This window comes from Artemia sp. Qi Xiang Cuo, chromosome 13, assembly GCF_049724085.1.
Source record: "Artemia sp. Qi Xiang Cuo chromosome 13, ASM4972408v1, whole genome shotgun sequence".
NCBI classification, from domain to species: domain Eukaryota; kingdom Metazoa; phylum Arthropoda; class Branchiopoda; order Anostraca; family Artemiidae; genus Artemia; species Artemia sp. Qi Xiang Cuo.
In genome coordinates, this window is record NC_142806.1 from 19,443,483 (window position 1) to 19,466,363 (window position 22,881).

At 35.3% G+C, this 22,881-nt stretch overlaps 1 pseudogene across 1 annotated transcript in view; it reads right to left on the reverse strand.

The window, feature by feature from the left end:
* LOC148945044 (set1/Ash2 histone methyltransferase complex subunit ASH2-like) overlaps nucleotides 1-21,910 on the reverse strand; it is a 40,499-nt pseudogene extending 18,589 nt beyond the window's left edge. The window contains exons 1-3 of the transcript XR_016142751.1: nucleotides 21,893-21,910; nucleotides 4,702-4,894; nucleotides 2,405-2,585 (exon numbers count right to left, since the gene is read on the reverse strand). The product of XR_016142751.1 is annotated as a set1/Ash2 histone methyltransferase complex subunit ASH2-like (transcript). The remainder of the gene's footprint in view (nucleotides 1-2,404; nucleotides 2,586-4,701; nucleotides 4,895-21,892) is intronic.
* Nucleotides 21,911-22,881: the final 971 nt, after the last annotated feature.

Genomic DNA, 22,881 nt, shown 5'->3' on the forward strand with positions numbered 1-22,881 from the left:
TAACTGTCTTCCCTGATAAAGCAATTTCGTCTTCTTTACTTCAATATTGTTTTTATAGTGTCTATTAAAATCACTACTACTACTGCTAACAATTCACCGTGGTACCTAGCCACCTGAGGTCAACACAGGTGCACACACTCCTTTGTCCCGGTGTGTTTAAAAGTCCACCCTTTACTCCCCACCACTAAGTTCCAATTTCATTTAAATCCCTCCTTATCACCTCTTCCCACCCAGTCAGTGACCAACCACTTTCCATTGAACTTGTACGTAAGACCAATTAGCATTATTTTAACAATATATGATCGTCCATCCATATAGTGACATCAAGGCTGTGCCCAAAGGAGGATTTAGAGGTTTGATCCTCCCCCCCCCCCCCGAAAAAAAAATATTTGTCCGACTTGTAAAAACGCAACAAAATATGAACATAAACAAATTTTTGATGCGTTTAAAAAAAAAATTCTAACCCCCTTCCCCCGAAAATAAATCCTGGATACGGCCCTGAGTGACATAACCATAAACTTTCTTTCATCATAGCCCGAGAACTGGGATCATGCCTTGCTTTCGTGGTTTGATCTATCTTCACTCAAAGAAGTACCTAAAACTATCCTCATGTTCTATTGTGTAGAAAAAAATACAAAGGAGACACATCGCTCTTCAATCGGTCAACTCTGTTTCGTTGCCTCTGAAAAGTACTTTCTCAAACAGTGCAAAGAACTTCCCTGATAAATTTGTTATATTAACTCACTTCTCAACTATCACTGCATTTACGTCTACTATCACTTTCTACCCTTCTTTATGTCATTTTATTTCTCAATGTAATGATTCAAGGGAATAATAATAAAAAATACCTTCTTCAAAATTCTTCTTCGAAACTGTTTTGGCAAAACGAATCGGTAAAACGATTGTGGTAGGCTCTATTATTAAAATACTCGTAACAGTGTACTTCTGTCGAATGACAAGTTTGAACTCCGTGAAAGCCTTATTTACCTGGGGATGCCTATTTGTGGAAATATCAAAGAAACAGTTGAGCTCATCATCGAGCTTGCTACTAAACACATTCGCCAGGCTTTCGCCTTTCTAGTCGCTGCAACGGTCCATCTGAATAGGGCTCAACGAGCAAAGGTTTTCAATGCATTTGTTGTACCCCATCTACTTGGTCTGCCTCATGTGTGGCACATTTCCATGAGCTGCAAATCAGTAGTTTTTTTTTATTTGCAAAATATCTGCTATATTTACCTCTATGGACCCGGAATACACTTTTTCGTAGAAAGAATAATATAGTAGATTCTATTAATGTTATAGATAAACAAGTCAGAGCATTTCTGAGGTTGCGGATTCGTGCAATCCTTGGATCTATATCTCAACAATTTATTGTATGTATTGCTTGTTGTTGTTAGCGTCCTTTTTTTTTCTTTTATATTCCACCAAAGGATTTTGCCCCTCCCTGTTTTTGATGGGTAATTAATAAATCAATTGATTGATTGAATTATATTGCCCCCATTATTAATTCATAGAACAAGAAATAAATTGCGCATAAATTTTTTTTCTAAAAGTGTTTTTTCTTGAACACACCTTCTTGCCACTGTTGTTACCATTACTAATCCTTATACTGTATATATGGCTATTATTCAAAATCAATGAAAATTTTGTTATTTAAGCCCAAAAAACAATTGGATCTACATTGTTGACCCTTGGCATATTGTTAAAGATGATAAGTTATGCCAAATGAATATGACTGGTTTTGATTAAAATCCCAACTTTTGTTCACAAGTGTTTCCTAAAAGTAGTTATTCTACCTTCCTAACAAAATTTCTTAGCTAACAATTGGCGTTTTCTTAAACTATTTTTTTCCGAACATTGTTAGACGAAATCTCTAGTAAATCGAATCGCTATTGGAGAATTGGAAGTGCAATATTCAAAAACTGATAATGCAACTAAGCAAGATGACCAGCTTCTATGCTTTAAACATTGACAAATAATATATGACGCTGGTATTTTCCAATTAGCAAATTATGTTGCTGGTTTCTTACAAAAAATCTGCAGGAAGAGGCTAGCTTAGTTGGTTATGCTGAATTTGTATTCCTGAGCTTATAAATTCTTTTTAAACCAAAAACGAGCAACTACGATTGCTTCACAGCCTGTGCAACATATATCTAGAAAACTAGTAGAAATAAAGCAACTAATAATCGTTCCATATGTCAGTAGGACTCTGCAAAACTATCACTTTACTGAAAACACAATTACAATTTACGAATTTTTTTTAAAGCAGAAACAAAAAGCGCATTAGTATATTTTTCCCGGCATGAAAATACCCTATTCTTGAATCTTATGCGTGGATTTGGGTGAAGAAACCCTTGCTCTTAGCGAAAACTTAAGCATAATTATGCCAAACACAAAAGCAAACCTGAAGGGTGCATGAGGGTCAGGCTCAGCAAGAATGTATCGATTCCCATCTTTATTAAAAGGATGTTCCATTGGGTAGCCATGGGCAGGGAGTTTTGGGACATTCAGTTCGCTTCGTGTCCGTCGTCCTGCTCCTTGGTCCGCTTTTCTTTCCTGACCTCTGCAAGCAGATGTTTGATTACCTATAATTGAAAATATTTGATAGACAGAGAAATCATGCATACGAAAACTTCCAGGGATAATTTCGTAAGACAAAAAAAAGACAAAGGCAAAAATAAATCCGTTTGACTTTTTATATTCTTTATGGTACTTTTTGTAGCTCAGCGTAATTTTGAAATCAAATAAGGAATTAAATGGGGAGGTAAAAGTCTCCTGGACTTTGAGTATGCTGATTATTTAAGCATCCTAGATGAAAGTATGAGCAAAATGAATGAATTTTTAGAGGTTTTGCGAGTTCAGGGGGCTAGAATAGGTTTGAAAATTAATTTTAAGAAGAAGACTAAGTCACTAAGGGTAGGAATAAGTGAAGACGAATAGGTGATGTTGGGTAGTGAAAAGATTGATCAGGTGGGCAGCTTCACTTACCTTTGCAGTATTATTCAGTAAAGATGGTGGGTGCAGTGAAGATGTTAAAAGTAGAATAGCCAAGGCTCATGGTGTTTTTTTCACAGTTAAAAAAAAGTTTGGAAGAATAGGAAGATAGGTCTGCAAACCAAGATTAGAATACTGGAAGCTACAGTGATGAAGGTAGTCAAATATGGCTCTGAAGAATGGGAGCTCAGAAAAGCGGATGAAGATTTGCTAGATGTTTTCCAGAGAAATTGTTTAAGGATTGTTCTGGGTACCCGGCTGACTGACCGTATTTCAAACAATAGGCTATACGAAAAAATGTGGTTCAATACCGCTCTCTAGGGCTATAATGAAAGAAAGGTTGAGGTGGCTAGGGCACGTTGTGCGGATGAAGGATGACACATTGCCAAATATCCTCTCCCAACCCATCCCCCTAAAAAAACAAGAACATGCAAGAGTTAGTTCATCGGCTTAAAAATTGTTTTTGGCAAAAAGTTGCGATACAGAAACCAGTAATATCACTCAGTAATAATTTATTGCGCCCCCTGGTACTGTGTGCCCCTTGGCCCGGACCTATTGGAATATTCAGGCCCGAACGTTGCCAAAACTTAACATTTGTTCACTGCATTTATGAGCAAAATTTTAATTCCCACATCGGCAGAGGTATTCCTGCAGTTGAGAAGATGCTTTTTTTATAGCACGAATGAACCAAATCTTTTTGTCAAATTATTTTATTATTTTTTGTCACATTTTTTCAAGGAAACTTTTACTTATCACAGCAAAATTATCTTAAGATTATTAACTGTTTTAGTTTGTTATAACCGCAAATAAGGAATTCATTTTTATGTTCTAACTTTGGGAGCCTGCATCTTGAAAATTTGTCTTGGACTTGATCGACATTAATGCTACTTAATCCTTTTTTTCTTAACAACAACAGGACTGGTGTTATTTCTCGTCAAAGTGCCAGGTGCACTCTGCCGCCGCGCTGCCTATTCACAAAAAAGTGATTTTAAAACAAAACAGGAATTGCGTGGCCGCTAATAAAAAGTCAGATTATCTCCCAAGAATGGCAGCTGAGAGTTCGGTATAACATCTCTCTTTCACTACTTTTGGCTCATAAGTCGCGTTCTCTTCAGTGCTTCCACTATCCCCGAATTTTCGGGGATTTTCGGAAAATCTCGCAGGAATGGAGCAACAAAAACACTTGAGCCTAGAACTGTCAAAGCTTTAAATCCGGCCCTGGCTTGGCTGGGAATTTTTGCCAAACTGGCAAGAATCTAAAAACCTAGATTCATTCCACCCCTCACAAACTGATCCTGATGAAGCATACACTTGTTTTGATAAACAAATTCGTTGAAAAATAAGTAAGTATTGCACGACTTCTCAATGTTCTTGGTGAATTTATGCATAATGATTTTAGTATGACCTCAATTTTTTCCATTTTTGAAATATATGGCTTTATCAAGTGTTAACCTTTTTTAAATGACCAGTTCAAACACAGTGGCGTTAATTGGAGGGGACCATACACCACTGTATTTTCAAAAATACCAATTTTTTGGTATTTTCATTGAGAAATACCCTTTTTTGGTATTTTCATTGAGAAATACCTTTTCCTTGTATTTTCCATTAAAAAATAATAAAAAGTCACCCCCCGGATTCCGAAAAACACATATAAACTTTACTCTAGCAGTTTAGTTAAGGCTAAACAAGGCTAAACATAAATACTACCTCCTCCGCTAAGGCCAAATTCAGAGATTTTCAAATGTCCAGACCTAATAAGTGCTTCATACGGAGGTTGAATGTTTTGAACATCAGAATAAACAAGACCATAGTAGTAACAATCAAAACCAGCATTAAGAGGCTCAGATGTTTCTTGGTATGTAAAAGTCGAACCTCTCTCTTTACTCAGTGTCTTGTGGATCTATAAATAATTGATTATATGTTAAAACGGAAAACATAGAGGACGATATTTACTAGTTTAAACGCTTGGGACTGTATATGCCAAACTGCAGCACAATTCGTGCATACAAAATGCGTTATACAGAAACAAGAAAAACAGTTTTCAACCGATTTTTTTTCTCATCATTTTGAAGAACCTTTAAATTCTTTATGAACCCTTATATCTTTTCAAGATTAGAAGTTGAAATTGCAATACCACAAATTGGTTTTGCATTTGTACGTACATACTGTATGTATAAAATTGTGTACATATTATGTATTGTATATAATTACTGTTAATCGTTAAAGACACAATTTGCACAAACATCGCAGAAATAGCGACTTATCGTCGAGTTCCTAAATAAGAGTCCCTGAATCAGTATTATTGGTATATTGATATATTGGTATTTTGGGTAATAAACTTTCCTTATGGCTTTTCAACTTTACTTTCGATTCTTTTTTAGCTTTATTTTGCTATTGAGATTCTTTTAATTTTAGTACTACGGCTGATCTTTACAATGCTGTCATACTCTGACAACCATAAAGAAAGAAGTTAAGAAGTCAATCATTAAAACAATGCTTTATAGAAGAGAACCTTAATTTAGAAAAAGCTATGGTGAAAAAATTTTGGTTTTTTAAACAACACCTAATGTTTATGTTAAAATTTAAATTAAAAAAAAAACACTTTTTTTGGTTAAGCAATGGAGATGCTAATAATAACCAATTGGATTTAACTTCTAACGACAAAAAAATGAATATCAGCATATAAGAGCCATTATCATAGACAGCGCAATAGCGCTGCCTAAGCAGAGAACAATGTTGGCACAATGTATTGTTTATTATTTTTTGGTTTTAGACCAGGGCACTAGGAATCGAAAAAGTTGTCACCAAAACTTCGAAAAGGGCTCATTCGATTGGAAATTGGAGTGGGAAGTGCCCTTTTTAATAGTCGAAAGTGATTGGAAGGCAACTAACACCCCTTCCACTCCCACCATTTCGCCAAACACATCCAATCACAATTTTGAGATAGCCATTTTGTTCAACGTTGTTGATTTCCAGATGGAAATTATGTTTTTGAGGAGGGTAACTCCCCCCAGATCCCTCAGGGCAAGGGTTGTAAAATATGCCCTGGAGGCATATAAGGTTTTTATAGAAGACTTTGTCGAAGAAACTTCAAAAAGGGCTCGTTCGATTGGAAATTTAAAGCGCTAGTGCACTTTTTAATAGTCGAAAGTGATTGGGGGGCAAACTACCCCCCCCCCCCTCAAGCCCACCTTTTTCCCAAACGCATCCAATCAAAATTTTGATATAACCATTTTGTTCAACGTAATTGAAATTTCTGGAAATTAGGTCTTTGAGGATGACAATCCCCCCCCCCCACAGCCCTCAGGGCAAGGTTCTAAGTTATGCCCTGGGTGCATATAAGGTTTTTATAGAAAGCTTTGTCATAGAAACTTCAAAAAAGACTCATTCGATTGGGCATTGAAATAGCTAGTGCCCTTTTTAATAGTCAACAGTGATTAGAAGGCAACTAACACCCTTTCCACGCCCACCATTTCCCCAAACACATCCAATCAAAATTTTGAGATAGCCATTTTAATCAACGCAGTTCGAAGTTCTGGAAATTATATTTTTGAGCAGAACAATCCCCCCACAATCTTCAGGCCAAGGGTTACAAGTTATGCCCTGGGGGCATATAAGGTTTTATTGAAAGCTTTATCGTAGAAACTTCAAAAGGCTTATTGGATAGGAAATTCAAAGGGCTAGTGCTCTTTTTAATAGTCGAAAGTGATTGGAGGACAACTAACCCCACTCTCACGCCCACCTTTTCCCCAAACACATCCAATCAAAATTGTTAGATAGCCATTTTGTTCAACGTAGTTGGAAGTTTTGGAAATTAGGTCTTTAAGGATGACACCCCCCCCCCACAGCCCTCAGGGCAGGGGTTGTAAGTTATGCAACCCCTTGCATAACTAAGGTTTTTTAAGGTTTTTATAAGGTTTCAGGGGGGCATATAAGGTTTTTATAGAAAGTATTGTCGTAGAAACTTCAAAAAGGGCTCATTCGATTGGATATTGAAATGGCTAGTGCCCTTTTTAATAGTCGGAAGTGATTGGAAGGCAACTAACACCCCTTCCACGCTCACCATTTCCCCAAACTCATCCAATAAATATTTTGAGATGGCCGTTTTGTTCAACGCATTTCAAAGTTCTGGATATTACGTCTTTGAGAAGGACACTCCCCCCCCCCCCCAGTCTACAAGCCAAGGGTTGGAGCTCATTCGATTGGAAATTAAAAGGGCTAGTGTCCTTTTTAATAGTCGAAAGTGAATGGAGGGCAACTAACCCCCCTCTCACGCCCACCATTTCCCCAAATATATTCAATCTAAGTTTAGAGATAGTCATTTTGTTCAACGTAGTTGAAAGTTCTGGAAATTATGCATTTGAGGATGACAACCCCCCCAGCCCCAGGGCAAAGGTTGTAAGTTATGCCCTGGTTTTTATAGATAGCACTGTCTTAAAAAATTCAAAAGGAGCTCAATCAATTGGAAATTAAGAGGGCTAATGCCCTTTTTAATAGTCAAAAGTGATGGGAGAGTAATTAACCCCCTCTCATGCCCACCATTTCCCCAAACACATCAAATCAAAATTTTCAGATAGTCATTTTATTCAACGTAGTTGTAGCGAAGTCTAGGCATATCATATTCTTGATGCGCTACTTGAAGGTCAAGTAAAGTGTATTCTTAAGAAAATTTATTTAAAAAAACAAAGTTTTTCCGAAGGAAGTAAAGAGCAAAGTTGAAACTTAAAACGAACAAAAATTATTACTTTTACAGCCTATCTAACATATATCAATAAAACTAGTACAAATAAACCAACTAATTATGTTTCTCTATGCTTTTAGGATTATACAAAACTAGCGCTTTACTGAAAACACAAAAGTCAAGTATAAGAAACAGGATTATTTATTTAAGAATCAAAAGTAAGCATGTAGCCTAACAACACTAAACGAATCGATAAGGCATTTCATGGTCTTACACCAGTCCTAATACTATCAAGATTGCTTTACTTCAACTTGTTTACAGACTAATTGTATGTCCTTTTCAGAACCAAAACGAGAGCCAGTCATTGAACTCCGCCATTGTGCAGAAGTAATACCAAATTAAATGTAAAAAAAAATAAAGCAAAATCCTAATCTGGATTGTTACTTTATCTTAAAAGGGATTGATCCGAAAAGGGATTGATAATATTTTTATTGTGTAAAACGTGTCCCTAGTTGTTTTTCTTTTACAGGAACAAAACTCCTATACTATTTTACGTTTTCAATAAAGCGGTAGTTTTTTATAATTCTAAAAGTATAGGAAACATAATTAGTTGGCTTATTTGTACTAGATTTATTGATATATGTTAGATAATCTGTGAAGTACTAATTTGTGTTCGTTTTAAGTTTCAACTTGGCTCTTTACTTCCCTCGGAAAAACTTCGGTTTTTGAAATTAATCAGGGAAAACAGGATAACCATTTTGAACTCCGACACCAATTCTAAACCCAAACTGATTGTCGCTGCGGGAAGAGAACCTTTTCAAGAAGTTAACTAATTATCAAACAAACAGTAATTGTGTACGTAGCTCTAGTTTATAGCCGGGGTTGGTGACCGAGTTTCGATGAACGTGTTTAAAGGTGTATAGTTATTTCGCGCCTTTCCAAAAGAAAGTAGTGGTACCAACTCACAAATATATAGGTCAAAGTCACGAAAACTTTTAATAAAAATACCAAGAAAATACTATTCTCATTGAAAATGACAAATTAAGAATTTTTTAAAGTCTGCGCGGGGAGAGTGGTGGCAAAAAATATTAGAAGGGGGAAGGCTTGGGGGGAAAATATTTTTGAAATCTAGGGGCACAAAAGTTTTTTTTTAGTTTTCTTGATGAAAATCTCAAGAAAAAGCCATTCCTAAATGAAAGTACCAAAAAGGATGTTTTTCCAAACATAGGAGGGTGGCAAAAACACTTAAAGAAGCAAATACCCCTGCTCCCCAATTGACGGCACTACACATAGAATATACACGTATAAATTTTTCTGGTCCTTTTATATCTTCAAAATTCTTATAAAACAAAAAATTGCGAAGAAAAAAAGAATGTTTTGTTTGTCTTCGCGGTTTTTTGTTTTTCCCACAAATAACCAGCCCCCTAGTACAAATTTGCTCCCGCAGAAAATTTTCCATTACTCGGTTATAAAAATCAAGTTCCCCGCTATTAAAATGATATTTTTTGTCATTAAAATGACAACAACAATTCCGTTGAGCCGAAATATATAGCCCAGATTTGTTTAAAAATTATTGCATATTCATCCTATTTTATTTTATTTCATTAGCATGAACCAAAATTGATTTCTTTAGCAGTGCCCACATAATGAACCAGTACCAATGTTTCTACAAGTTGACAAGACTATGCCCCTCTCCATAAATTCCTCAAAATCTTTAATAGGCTAATACTTTCAAAGATGGCCATTTGTTGTGGTACAAACTTTGGAAAGTGGCCTTTGAAACTAGAAAGGATTTCTTAATTGCTTTTGACAGCAGTTTTCGTTTGAGAAGTCGCAGAGATCTAGAGGAAAATCTTGGGGGAAGCCCAATGTGACAAGGGCACCAATGAGGAAAATCTTGGGGTGGGGCCAATGTGACAAAGGTGCCACTAATTTATTGATTCCTTTTTTTCTTTATTTTTGCCGTTTAGAAAAATTTATGTGAGACTTGTCATGTATTGAAGTGACATGTTTGATCAATATTGATGGGGCATGTGCACTTAATTTTGATTGAATTCCGATAATAAAAATGAATTTAAGCTAAATTAAGACACCAGGACGAAGGATTACGGAGTATTCTTTTCTGTAAGGGGCTATATTTCAGTCACGTATATACAAGATTGAAAGCGAAGAAATAATAAAAGGCGCCTTTTCTCAGTAGAAAGCTCAATATTAGTATTTAAGAATGCTAAAGCAAAAAAAAAACAATTCAAAACAAGTATAGTGTGGGTGTAGCTGCCGACAAGGTGTGTGATTAATGAATTTTTTATTGTTTAACACAAATAAAGGTTATGAGAGTGTAAAACTTTAGCTTGAAGAACAATGCATTGAGGAGGGAAGATCGCCTGTCATGTGCAGAATAATTTTTGTTTAAGTTTTAACGTTGTTCCTTGATTTCAGTTAAAAAACTTGTTTTTTTATTTAATTTTTGAACGTTTTTGAATTGATGCAGGTTTTGATTTTGGGTCACCGTACATGAATAATTAAAACAAAATTTGCATATTAATTTTACTTTAATTTGGTTAAATGGCTTTCTCGAAACTTATTTAATTTTATTTATGAACGTTTTTATTAGTAATAAAGATACGTAACTTACGAATTAACTTACTTAACGAACTTCTTCATTCATATATTTTTAATATGTATATTAGGAGGCTCACCTACTAGTTAATACCTCGCTCTTTAACCTAAAGTTTGAATTCTGTTCCAGTTCTTTAAAAATGACCCCTTAATCACAAAGGCCGTTTAGAATAAATAGCTATTATGAAAGTACTAAAAAATCTTCGGCTTAAAGAGTGAGGTACTGACTAGGGGGTGAACCCCCTCCTCCCCCCCTCTGGATCCACCACTGTCATGGTTGCAGAGGTAGGTGTAACCTAGTAAAGAACAAACAACAGCCCATATTAACCAAAAGTTAAAAACATTTTGAAAAAAAATTACTATTAAGAAAAAGTTGCCAGGGGACATTGATTCACGAATGGTAACTATTATTTTGGTTCGTTTTAAAAGTAAAAGTTTATTAACAAAATAGACCAGAAATTATTACATATATGAGGGGGTTCGCCCCCTAGTCAATACCTCGCCCTTTTCACTAGAGTCTTTTTTTTAGTAGTTTCAAAAGAGCTATCTATTCTAATTAACCGGCTTTTGTGATTCAGGGGTTTGTGATTCAAACAAAACTCGAATTGTAGCGTAAAGAGCAAGGTATGGACTAGGGAATAAACTCCCTAATAAACGTTATAAAGCATATAAAAAAAGAAGTTCGTTACATAACTAAGTTTGAAAGCTACGTCAGAACAAAATTTCGCGAAAGCTATTTACCCAAAAAAATAAAATTAATGCGCAAATTTCGTTTTAATTATTCATGTACGGTGAGCCAAAATCTAAGCTGCATTAATTCAAAAACGTTCAGAAATTAAATAAAAAAAATTAACTGAAAGTAAGGAGCAACATTAAAACTTAAAACGAACAGAAATTATTCTGTATATGAAAGGAGCTGTCTCCTTCTCAATGTCTTGCTCTTGACGCTAAAGTTTGAATCTGTTACACAACTTTATTTTTTTAAACAATAAAAAACTTACGTTAAATACATGACCTAACCTAGGTACCTTCCCACCCTTAAACACCAAAAAACAATCGTTTAAATATTGTAACTCCATGAGAAACCACAGCCTTGCAGTGTTTTATCTATAGCGGTCTCTTGCAAATAGCCTATTTGACAGGTTTCTCGTTACTGGTTTCCTTGTACAATAGCAAATTTTTTTCCTTGGACAAGGCTGTACCCAGGGGGGGGGGTTTGAACACCCCCCCCCTCCCAAAAACGAAATGTTTGTCTGACTTGTAAAAATGTAAAAAAAATGTAGGTAAAAAAATTTTGGTGTTTACGCATCATGCAGGTATGCTATACAGGGCTTCCACTCTCGAAAATTCAAATTCTGGGACAAGTCTTAAAAATTCGGGGAGTTTTCGGGGACAAGTCTTCAAGATTCGGGGATTTTTTGGGAAAAAACAAAATGGAATTTCGTTGCGAAAATTTGGGAGCCAAAATTGGTTGAGGAGCCAAAATTGAGAAGTCGGATATTGATTCCTTTTTTTCTTTATTTTTGCCGTTTAGAAAAATTGATGTGAGACTTGTCATGTATTGAAGTGACATGTTTGACCAATATTGATGGGGCATGTGCACTTAATTTTTATTGAATTCCGATAATAAAATGAATTTAAGCTAAATTAAGACATCAGGACGAAGGATTACGGAGTATTCTTTTCTATAAGGGGATATATTTCAGTCACGTATATACAAGATTGAAAGCGAAGAAATAACAAAAGGCGCCTTTTCTCAGTAGAAAGCTCAATATTTGTCTTGAAGAATGCCAAAGCAAAAAAAAAAAAAAACAAGCAAAACAAGCATATTTTGGGTGATAATAATTCAGATTGGAATTATTGAGAAAAGTGATTTTCCTTGTTATTCAATGAGGACAGGTGCGGATCAAGGATTTTGTTTTTTTTTGGGGGGGGAGCAAAATATGTGGATCCAATAAAAAATTTAGGGCTTGGAAAAAAGTTTAATCCGATAAACTTGTATTAGGAGTAAGTTTAATTAACGTAAAATTGAGTTAATTCAGTAAATGACACTACTTTAGGTTATGCTAGGGGGGCGTAAACCCCATTGCCTCCACATTGATGGGTCGACAACTGAACAAGTGGACCTGATATTCCCCTGTACAATGTTTTCAACTATGCAAGATTCCAACAGTACACTTTTCATATTGATCTGACACTATTTTTGATGTGTTTTAGGCTTTTTTTTAGAAATCATCATAAACTTTTTTTTGGAATAAATTTTTACTTTTAAAACGAACCAAAATAATATTTACCATTCGTGAATAAATGTCCCATGGCAACTTTTTCTCAATAGTAATTTTTTTTTTCAAAATGTTTTTAACTTTTGGTTACTATGCGCTGTTGTTTGTTCTTTACTAGGTTACACCTACCTCGGCAACCATGACAGTGGTGGATCCAGAGGAGGAGGGGTTCATCCCCTAGTCAGTACCTCACTCTTTAAGCCAAAGATTTTTTAGTACTTTCATAAGAGCTATTTATTCTAAATAACGGCCTTTGTGATTAAGGGGTCATTTTTAAAGAACTGGAACAAAATTCGAACTTTAGCTTAAAGAGTGAGGTATTGACTAGTAGGCGAGCCCCCTAATATAAATAATAAAAATATATGAATGTAGAAGTTTGTTAAGTAAGTTAATTTGTAAGCTACCTATCTTTATTACTAATAAAAACGTTTGTAAATAAAATTAAATAAGTTTCGAGAAAGCCATTTAACCAAATAAAAGTAAAATTAATATGAAAATTTCGTTTTAATTATTCATGTATGGTGACCCAAAATCAAAACCTGCATCAATTCAAAAACGTTCAAAAATTAAATAAAAAAACAAGTTTTTTAACTGAAAGTAAGGAACAACGTTAAAACTTAAACAGAAATTATTCCGTATACGAAAGGGGAACGTTCTTTACGCTAAAGTTTGACTTTCTCACAACCCTTATTTTTGTTAAACAATAAAAAATTCGTTAATCCCTCTCCTCGTCAGCAGCTACACCCAAAATATGCTTGTTTTGCTTTGTTTTTTTTTTTGCTCTGGCATTATTAAAGACAAATATTGAACTTTCTAACGAGAACATGCGCCTTTTGTTATTCATTTGCTTTAAATCTTTTATATAAGTTAACGAAATATAGCCCTTATATAAAAGAATACTCCATAATCCTTCGTCCTGATGTCTTAATTTAGCTTAAATTCATTTTTATTATCGGAATTCAATCAAAATTAAGTGCACATGCCCCATCAATATTGGTCAAACATGTCACTTCAATACATGACAAGTCTCACATCAATTTTTCTAAACGGCAAAAATAAAGAAAAAAAGGAATCAATATGCGACTTCTCAATTTTGGCTCCTCAACCAATTTTGGCTCCCAAATTTTCGCAACGAAATTCCATTTTGTTTTTTCCCAAAAAATCCCCGAATCTTGAAGACTTGTCCCCGAAAACTCCCCGAATTTTTAAGACTTGTCCCAGAATTTGAATTTTCGAGAGTAGAAGCTCTGTATAGTATACCTGCATGATGCGTAAACACCAAAATTTGTTTACCTACATTTTTGTTATATTTTTACAAGTCAGACAAACATTTCGTTTTTGGGAGGGTGGGGGGAAGGGGGTTCAACCCCCCCCCTCCCCTGGGTACAGCTTTGCCCAAGGAAACAAATTTGCTATTGTAAAAGGAAACCAGTAACGAAAAACCTGTCGAATAGGCTATTTGCAAGAGACCGCTATAGATAAAAAACTGCAAAGCTGTGGTTTCTCATGGAGTTACAATATTTAAACGTGTTTTGTTTGTTTGTTAAGGGGGGGGGGGACGGTACATAGGTTAGGTTATGTATTTAAACTAAGTTTTTTATTGTTTTAAAAAATAAAGTTGTGTAACAGATTCAAACTTTAGCGTAAAGAGCGAGGCATTGAGGAGGAGACAGCTCCTTTCATATACAGAACAATTTCTGTTCGTTTTAAGTTTTAATGTTGCTCCTTACTTTCAGTTAATTTTTTTATTTAATTTCTGAACGTTTTTGAATTAATGCAGCTTAGATTTTGGCTCACCGTACATGAATAATTAAAACGAAATTTGCACATTAATTTTACTTCTTTGGCCAAATAGCTATCTCAAAATTTTTTTCCGACATAACTTACGTGTTTACTTACGTAATGAACTTCTGTTTTTGTATGATTTATAACGTGTATTAGGGAGTTTGCTCCCTAGTCGATCCCTTTCTTTACGCTAAAATTCGAGTTTTGTTTGAATCACAAACCCCTGAATCACAAAAGCCGGTTAATTAGAATAGATAGCTCTTTTGAAACTAGTAAAAAAAGACTCTAGTGAAAAGGGCGAGGTATTGACTAGGGGGAGAACCCCCTCATATACGTAATAATTTCTGTTTGTTTTAAGTTTTAATGTTCCTCCCTACTTTCAATTGAAAAAACTTTTAAAAACTTTTTTTTATTTAATTTCTGATTGTTTTTTAAATAATCCGGCGCTCCCTTCATAGAAATGTCCCTTCCCCCAAGGAAACATCCTCATGGAAGAATCCTCCCCCGTAACCCTTTCCTCCCACCCCCCCCCCCATCAGAAAAGAATCCCTCCTGAAACGTCTTTATACTTCCCATTAACCAATACTATATGTAAACAATGGGCAAAGTTCCGCTCCTTTCCAAAAGAAAGTAGTGGTATCAACTCACAAAAATGTAGGTCAAAGTCACAAAAACTTTTAATAAAAATACCAAGAAAATACTATTCTCATCGAAAATGCCAAATTAAGAATTTTTCAAAGTCTGCGCGGGGAGAGGGGTGGCAAAAAAGATTCGAAGGGGGAAGGCTTGGGGAGAAAATATTTTTGAAATCTAGGGGCACAAGTTTTTTTTTTATTTTACTTGATGAAAATATCAAGAAAAAGTCAGTACTAAATGAAAGTACCAAACAGGATGTTTTTCCAAACATAGGAGGGGGGCAAAACCGCTTAAAGAAGCAACTACCCCTGCTCCCCAATTGACAGTACTGCATATAGAATTTACACGTATAAATTTTTCTGGTCCTTTTATATCTTCAAAATTCTTATAAAACAAAAAATTGGGAAGAAAAAAAGAATTTTTTGTTTGTCATTGCGGTTTTTTGTTTTATCACGATTAGCCAGTGGGGTCTCAGAAATTATTTACTAAATTAATATTTTACATCGTCATGTACAAGGAAGAAAAGAGATAAGGTTGTTTTATTTGATGTTTTCCAGATTTTTTTTTTATTTGTGAATATTTCATTTGTGTATTTCACCAGTTCAATATTTCAATTTGAATTAGTTCATTAAGACACTGAAAAAGCTATGCCAAAAGATGAACAAGATACGTCATTTCAGTACAGATTGATTAGTTGTTATTGCCAGCTTATCTATTTGTGTTCATTGCATGCCTTGAACTTGATCACAATTAAATAAAAATAAGTTATTTTTCAAGATTAAAGTAAAGCGACATTAAAAATTTATAGGATCAATACGTTCACCCCTGGGAAAAAAACAAATAAACACGCATCCGTAATCTTTCATCTGGCAAAAAATGCAAAATTCCACATTTTTGTAGATAGGAGCTTAAAACATCTACAGCAGGGTTCTCTGATATGCTGAATATGATGGTGTGATTTTCATTAAGGTTCTATAACATTTAGGGGGTTTTCCCCTCTTTTTTTGAAAATCAGCCAAATTTTTTCAGGCGCGTAACTTTTGATGGGAACCAATAAACTTGATGAAAGTTATATATTTGGAATCAGCATTGAAATCTGATTCTTTTCATGTATCTATTGGTATCAATAACCTGTTTTCTAGAGTTTTGGTTACCATTGAGCCGGGTTGCTCCTCACCTACAGTTCGTTACCATGAACTGTTTGATACTAAGTCAAAAAGTAATCTCTACATTTGAAACAATCCAAGTTGGTCCAGCTACATTCTGATCTTCCACCTCACTTAGGTATTTAGGCCTTCCATTTGGAAAGTCAATTAGATCCGCAAAACAGCTTACAATTGATTATTTGAAAGAAAAACTAAGAAAAATGTATGAGATTATCGCCTGTCTTTAGCCTATGTCTTAGATGAATGACTTTGCAGTCATTTATCTATAGCGGTCTCTTGCAAATTGCCTATTTGACAGATTTTTCGTGACTGGTTTCCTTGTACTGTAGCAAATTTGTTCCCTTGGGCAAGGCAGTACCCAGGGGGGGGGGATAGGGGATTTAACCCACAAAACCCCCAGAAAAAAACATAAATGCCATACTTTATGGATGTTCCCCCAAACATAACCATCCCCCTAGTACAAATTTGCTTCCAGTTTGAACCCCCCCCTACGCCCCTCATTTCCCCAAACGCTTTGAGTCAAAATCACGAGAGAGTTATTTTGTTTGAAGTAGATTAAAAGTTCAGAACATATGTCATTGAGGATGAGAACCTCCTCATGGTTTATAGGGCCCGGGTTGTAAGGTCTCCCCCAAGGGCCGATATGACACCATCCGTCAGCCCGGGATGGGCAACCACCCCCTTGCCTCCCCCCGCCCCTTATGGGTGACCATGTAACAAGATAATATTTAACAAGTACCAAAAATAATTTATCGTTATTGTTATGTTGTATTACAAAACAGAGATCAGGACCGCTGGATGGGCCCTAAGGGTCTAGTGCCGTCATACTTACATATACTCACTTATTTTCATTTTGGACTTGTTCTCATTATCGCTTCCACTTTTCCTCTAAAAATGCAAACTTGGCTCTTCACTTTCATTTTTGACATGTTCTGATACTTTATTTTGCATGCTTGTTAACCAGACAATCATTTACTCTTCCCTTTCATTTTTAACACGTTCTGTTTCTTCCTGTCGCTTGAAATTTTCGCTGTCGCGTAACTTAAAACAAAAATATTTATGTATTATGTAATTTCGATTCCATTTAAACCACATTATTGCATGTGTATTACTAAAAAAAATTTGTTTCTTCATCTTTTTTGATCATTACTGCTTCAAATATTTTTTAGTGCCCTTTTTTTGGGCACTAAAAATTGGTCTCATAACATTTGATGGTATAAGTTTTAAGTTCTGACCTCTCGTGATTTTACATTTCTCTGGTTGTCCTCTCAAAAAAAGGGCAACCAGAATAGTCCGTGACGTATGCGAGCCGAATAATTTTTCTTTAATAGTTATGACATATTCAAAGTTTAGCATAAAGAGCTGGATGCTGAGGTGGGCACAACCTCTTCCGAATTTAGAACAATGTATGTTTTTTTTAAGGTTTAATGTTAATCGTTTATTTTTAGTTAATTTTTTTTTTATGTCGTACTTAAATCAGATATTCTGCGACGCTCTGTAATTCAATGCTGACTTAGTGGTGGATCCAGGGGTTTTACCCCCCCCCCCAAAAAAAAAAAAAAATATTGGTCTAACTTATAAATTATGCGGTGCCCGCATAATGCGTAAGTACCCAATTATGTTTTTTTTAGTTTTTTTTTGTTTAACCCACCTCCCCCAGAAAAAACAGAGCTTCCATCCTATATGACCGTTTCCCCATACATACCCAGCCCCCGCGTACACATTAGCTCCGCAGAACATTTCCAAGTACTCTGTTATTAAAATCAAGTTCCCCGCTATTACAATGACATATTTTTTCATTAAAATGACAACAACAATTCCGTTGAGCCAAAATATATAGCCCAAATTTGTTTACAAATTATTGCATATTCATCCTATTTTATTTTATTTCATTAGCAATACCAGTTTCCCTCATTCAGTGACAGATCCAGCGGGGAGGGGGCGAATGGGCGCACGCCCCCCTAGTTTAGCCTAAAGTAGTTTAATTTACTTAATTTACTCAAGTTTGCGTTAATTAAACTTACTCCTGATGCAAGTTTATCAGATCAACCTATTTTGCACCCCCTTAATTTTTTATTGGATCCACCTATTTCCCCCCCCCAAAAAAACAACAAAATCCTTGATCCGCACCTGTCCTGATTGAATAACAAGGAAAATCACTTTTCTCAATAATTTCAATCTGAATATTTATCTTAAACTTACGTTTAAACTTACCTCCGATTTACATCAGAAACAAAATTTGCCCCCCCCTTATGTTGAAATATATACCCTTAATTGGAATATATAGGGGGGGGCTGAAATTCATTTCTTATGGAAATGATTATTATGTTTGTAATCAGCATAAAAAAAACGCATCGAATTGCGTACTCACTTTATTCCTAACTCAATAATAAGATTTGGTATATATTTACCCATTTTTGTTGGAAATGAATTTTAGCCCCCACCCCTATATATACCAATTCAGGGTATATATTTGCATATTAGGGGGGTGGGGGACGGGGGGGGGAAGTTGAAACTTACCTCTCATTTACACAGAAATAAAATTACCCCAACCCCCCTAATATGCAAATATATACCCTGAATTGGTATATATAGGGGTGGGGGCTAAAATTCATTTCCAACAAAAATGATTGCTATATTCTTAAAGAGCATAAAAAAGAGCATTAAAGAGTGTAATTTACTTAATTAACTCAAGTTTGCGTGAATTAAACTTACTCCTAATGCAAATTTATCAGATCAACCTATTTTGCGCCCCTTAATTTTTTTTTATTGGATCCACCTATTTCGCCCCCCCACTCCCCCCCCAAAAAAATCCTTGATCGGTACATGCCCACATTGAATAACAAGGATAATCACTTTTCTCAATAATTTCAATCTGAATTATTATCTTCTCTGAAAATCAAATTTGTTATACAAATTTGTAATAAACCTTTAAAATTTAATTTTTCATTTACGACATGGTGATTTACAATCTGAAGCTTTTTTGAAATTAGCCTTGCCGAGATTACAGCGTATAGAAAACAAGACTGGGAAATCCAGATTCACTACTGGTGGTCATGACTAGGGAGACTGCTGGTTGGGAATAGGCAATATTGCATCATAGCTATTGACAATGAGCCGTTTGTATGTCTGACTTTAGGCAGAATTGTCACTTGTTAGTAATTCAAAAATAGGAGGCGCTGTACTAGGCAAAACTATTTGAATTAGTAACCTACTTGTTCACAAAAGAAAGAGGATTTTAACTGTAAAAAAATTAAGTTTCTAGGTGGTATAATACAGTAATTAGAGTAGTTTAAATGTCAAAAAGTTTTCAAAGTGATTAAAGTGTCCGACTACTGGGTGTCTTACCCTAGGACAAAAGGGAATACACCATTTGATGCTTTTTTTTATGCTGATTACAAATATAATAATCATTTCTATTGGAAATGAATTTTAGCCCTCCCCCCCCCTATATATGCCAATTCAGGGTTAGGTTAGGTATATATAGGGGGGGGTATGAAATTCATTTCCGATAGAAATGATTATTATATTTGTTATCAGCATAAAAAAAGGCATCAAATGGTGTATTCACTTTATTTCTAACTCAATAATATGATTGGTAGAACCTTACCAAAAAAAGGCATCAAGTGGTATGTTTACTTTATTTTTAAGTCAATAACATGAATAACAAAAAATTTACCTAACAAAATTGTTTTCAGCTTCACAACTTTTCAGTCCCAATTTATAAGGTTTTAAAGATATGCAAATATATTTCCTAAATTTAGAAAAAAAAAACATTGATATGGCTTAAAATTCTACTCAAATTGCCTAACAGGAATTGTATTTTCAGAACAAAAGCAAGAGAAAAAGAAACAGATAGGCCTAACTGAAAATTAAAGAAAAATTTTGTTTTGGTAGAGACCTGTCATGTAGGCAAATTTCAGGACCCACTATAGGGAGAAGAAGTGGAAGTAGGTGCTTCAAAATACCTTCCTGGGACATACTTTAGCATGTAGAACCATCCCTGAAAGTTCATTTTCCTAACCTAACTCCTTTCCAAGATAGCCAAAAGTTGCTAAAGTAGAATTTTACCAAAATGAATAATTTATCCTGTAAGGGGATAGGCAGGGGGTAAAATTCTACTTTAGCTACTTTTGAATATCTTAGAAAGGGGTTATGTTAAGAAAATGAAACTTTCAGGGATGAGTCTACAGGCTAAAGTATGTCCCGGGAAGGTATTTTTAAGTACCTACCTCCACTCCTTCTCCCTCTAGAGGATCTTGACCTTTGATGACCTTTAAAAATCTGTAAGTTATAGAAGTAAAACCTTGCAAAATAGATCTTCTGTTTAAATGAAGCATAACAAAATTGTTTTCAGCTTCACAACTTTGCTCAATCCCAATTTATAAGGTTTTAAAGATATGCAAATACTTTTCCTAAATTTTGGAATTAAAACATTGATATGGCTTAAAATGCTGCTTAAATAACTAAAATTGCATTTTCAGAGCTAAAGCCAGAGAGAAAGACACTGATAACTGAGAATTAAGGTAAAATGTTGTTTTGTCAAAATTTCAATAGGTATAGACCTGTCATGTAGGCAAATTTCAGGGCCCTCAAGAGGGAGAAGGAGTGAAGGTAGGTACTTCAAAATACTTTCCAAGGACATTCTTTAGCCTGTAGACCCATCCCTGAAAGTTTCATTTTCTTAACTAACCTTCCAAGATAGCCAAAAGTAGCTAAAGTAAATTTTACCAACTCCTTTCCAAGATGGCCAAAAGTTTAGTAGGAACATGTAAATGTAGGGAACAGGGTGTCATGGTGGGGCACCACAGATGGGAATTTTCTGTTTATGACTGAATCAGAAGGGAGTATTATAATTGATTTTGTCCTGAGTACCAGCAATCCTAGGAAGGACCCTGGAGATATGCCAGGCTAATAACCTGTCAGGACTAGGCTATAATTCATAAGATATAAAACACTATCGAAATATTTGAGAAAAATTCACATTTTTTCTTTGTCATCTTTTTCCAGGTTCTTGGCTGTGTCTTTTATTCTTCTTAACATTTCCAAAAACGAAGGTATAAAAAAAAAAAGCAATTTTATTTGACTTCTTCTCAACAGGCTTCAATAATGGCATTGACGTTAAACTTGCCAATGGTCCTGAAACTGCGCCGATATAAACTTTGGCCGTGGTGAACGCAGTTACGCTCGGCAGCAGTGCGCCACTGGCGAATAATTCCGACAAAACAGGGAAGCCAAAAGTTCAAATTGAGTTTAAATCAAAAATTAAGTAGTCTCACCATATCTGGTGCAAAAAACCTTAAAGGAATCTGATGAGTGTATCTTACTCCGCTTGGATTTCTCTGTCTTGCATTCTGCATTCCACTTCATTGACTACCCTTTACATATTTTGCAGTTAGCTGAGGTAATTGAAAAATTATCTCAATTATAATTGTTTTGCAATTACTAGAGATCTGCAAAAAATGTTCGAGACAAGTACAATTTATATTATCTATTCGTCTTGTTCAAATCCATCCATACTGATTCTGTTTTTCTTCTTTTTTTATTCTGTTTTCCTTACGTGAAATTAGCTGTTTTACTCCTGTTGCTGCAGGGAGTCCTTCTAGTATTTAGTTTTTAGACGTATTCAATGATGGAGAAAGTCTATCAACTTACAAGATGTAGTTTTATATAATTTTCTGTAATTCTTCGCGTTTTGGGAACAAGAGTCAAACTCGGTAGATACTTACCACTGCGTTTTGGCTCATGATATTTTTTTTTAATCTTTTGGCTCCATCGACTAAAGTGTTCTTGGTTATACGAGCTTCTTTTCAGCCATAGTTTTGAATTTCTTATCAATGGGATCTGTTTTTCTTTCTTTTTTCAACAGGATCTGTAGATAAGACCAACCTGAAATAACACTATTAGAAGAATTGAAGTTTTTCAGACAATTTTCGATAAGAATAGATTTCTTCAAATTAATATCTTTAGATAATCTGATTCTCTTACCCATAGCATTGTGTCTTGTCTTGCAGCTTTGTGTCTTACCTTTTTACAATACTTCTCTATCAAATAACGTTGCCCATGAAATACGAGCTTCTTTCCATCACGTTGTTAATTTATTACGGTTATTATCACTACGGGTGGACTCACAAGACTGAGTTGAGGCTCAGATGAAAAAGGCCCATTGCCTCCCTACCCAAACAATAAATAGTCGCTGGGCTATTGGTGCTCCTTGAGTCTGGCATTTTGAGATTTAGCTTACCTATCTCTTTTTTCACTTTAGTAAAAGAGCCTTCCCTGATAGTGTCAAGGTGTCCACCATTGTTTTTCGCCATCCCGAGAATGCCACTCGCCATCTTCTGACTAATTCTGGCAGTCAACACTCGTCCCTACTTGTCAGTAGCCAGCAGTACGGGATCCTAAGAACAGGTACGAACAAGAAAACTGCGTTCTTTCACTTCGGATTCCTCCTCAAGAAATCTTTGCTTGTGCTAATGTCGACACTTAATTTTTCCAGGAGGAATACCCCCCCCCTCCTGGACATAATATTGGCATCTGTTACTGGCTTCAATTTGTCCAATATTTGTAGTGATTCACAAAATAGCCTTCCTCATATGTCAGATATTAGGCAGAACGGCCAGTGGCTAGATGATGGCTGAAACAAGCAGCAGTAAGTCTCTATTTGTGCCTATTACTCTTAAGGGCACCACGAGAAGTTTGCCCCCCCCCCCAGGGG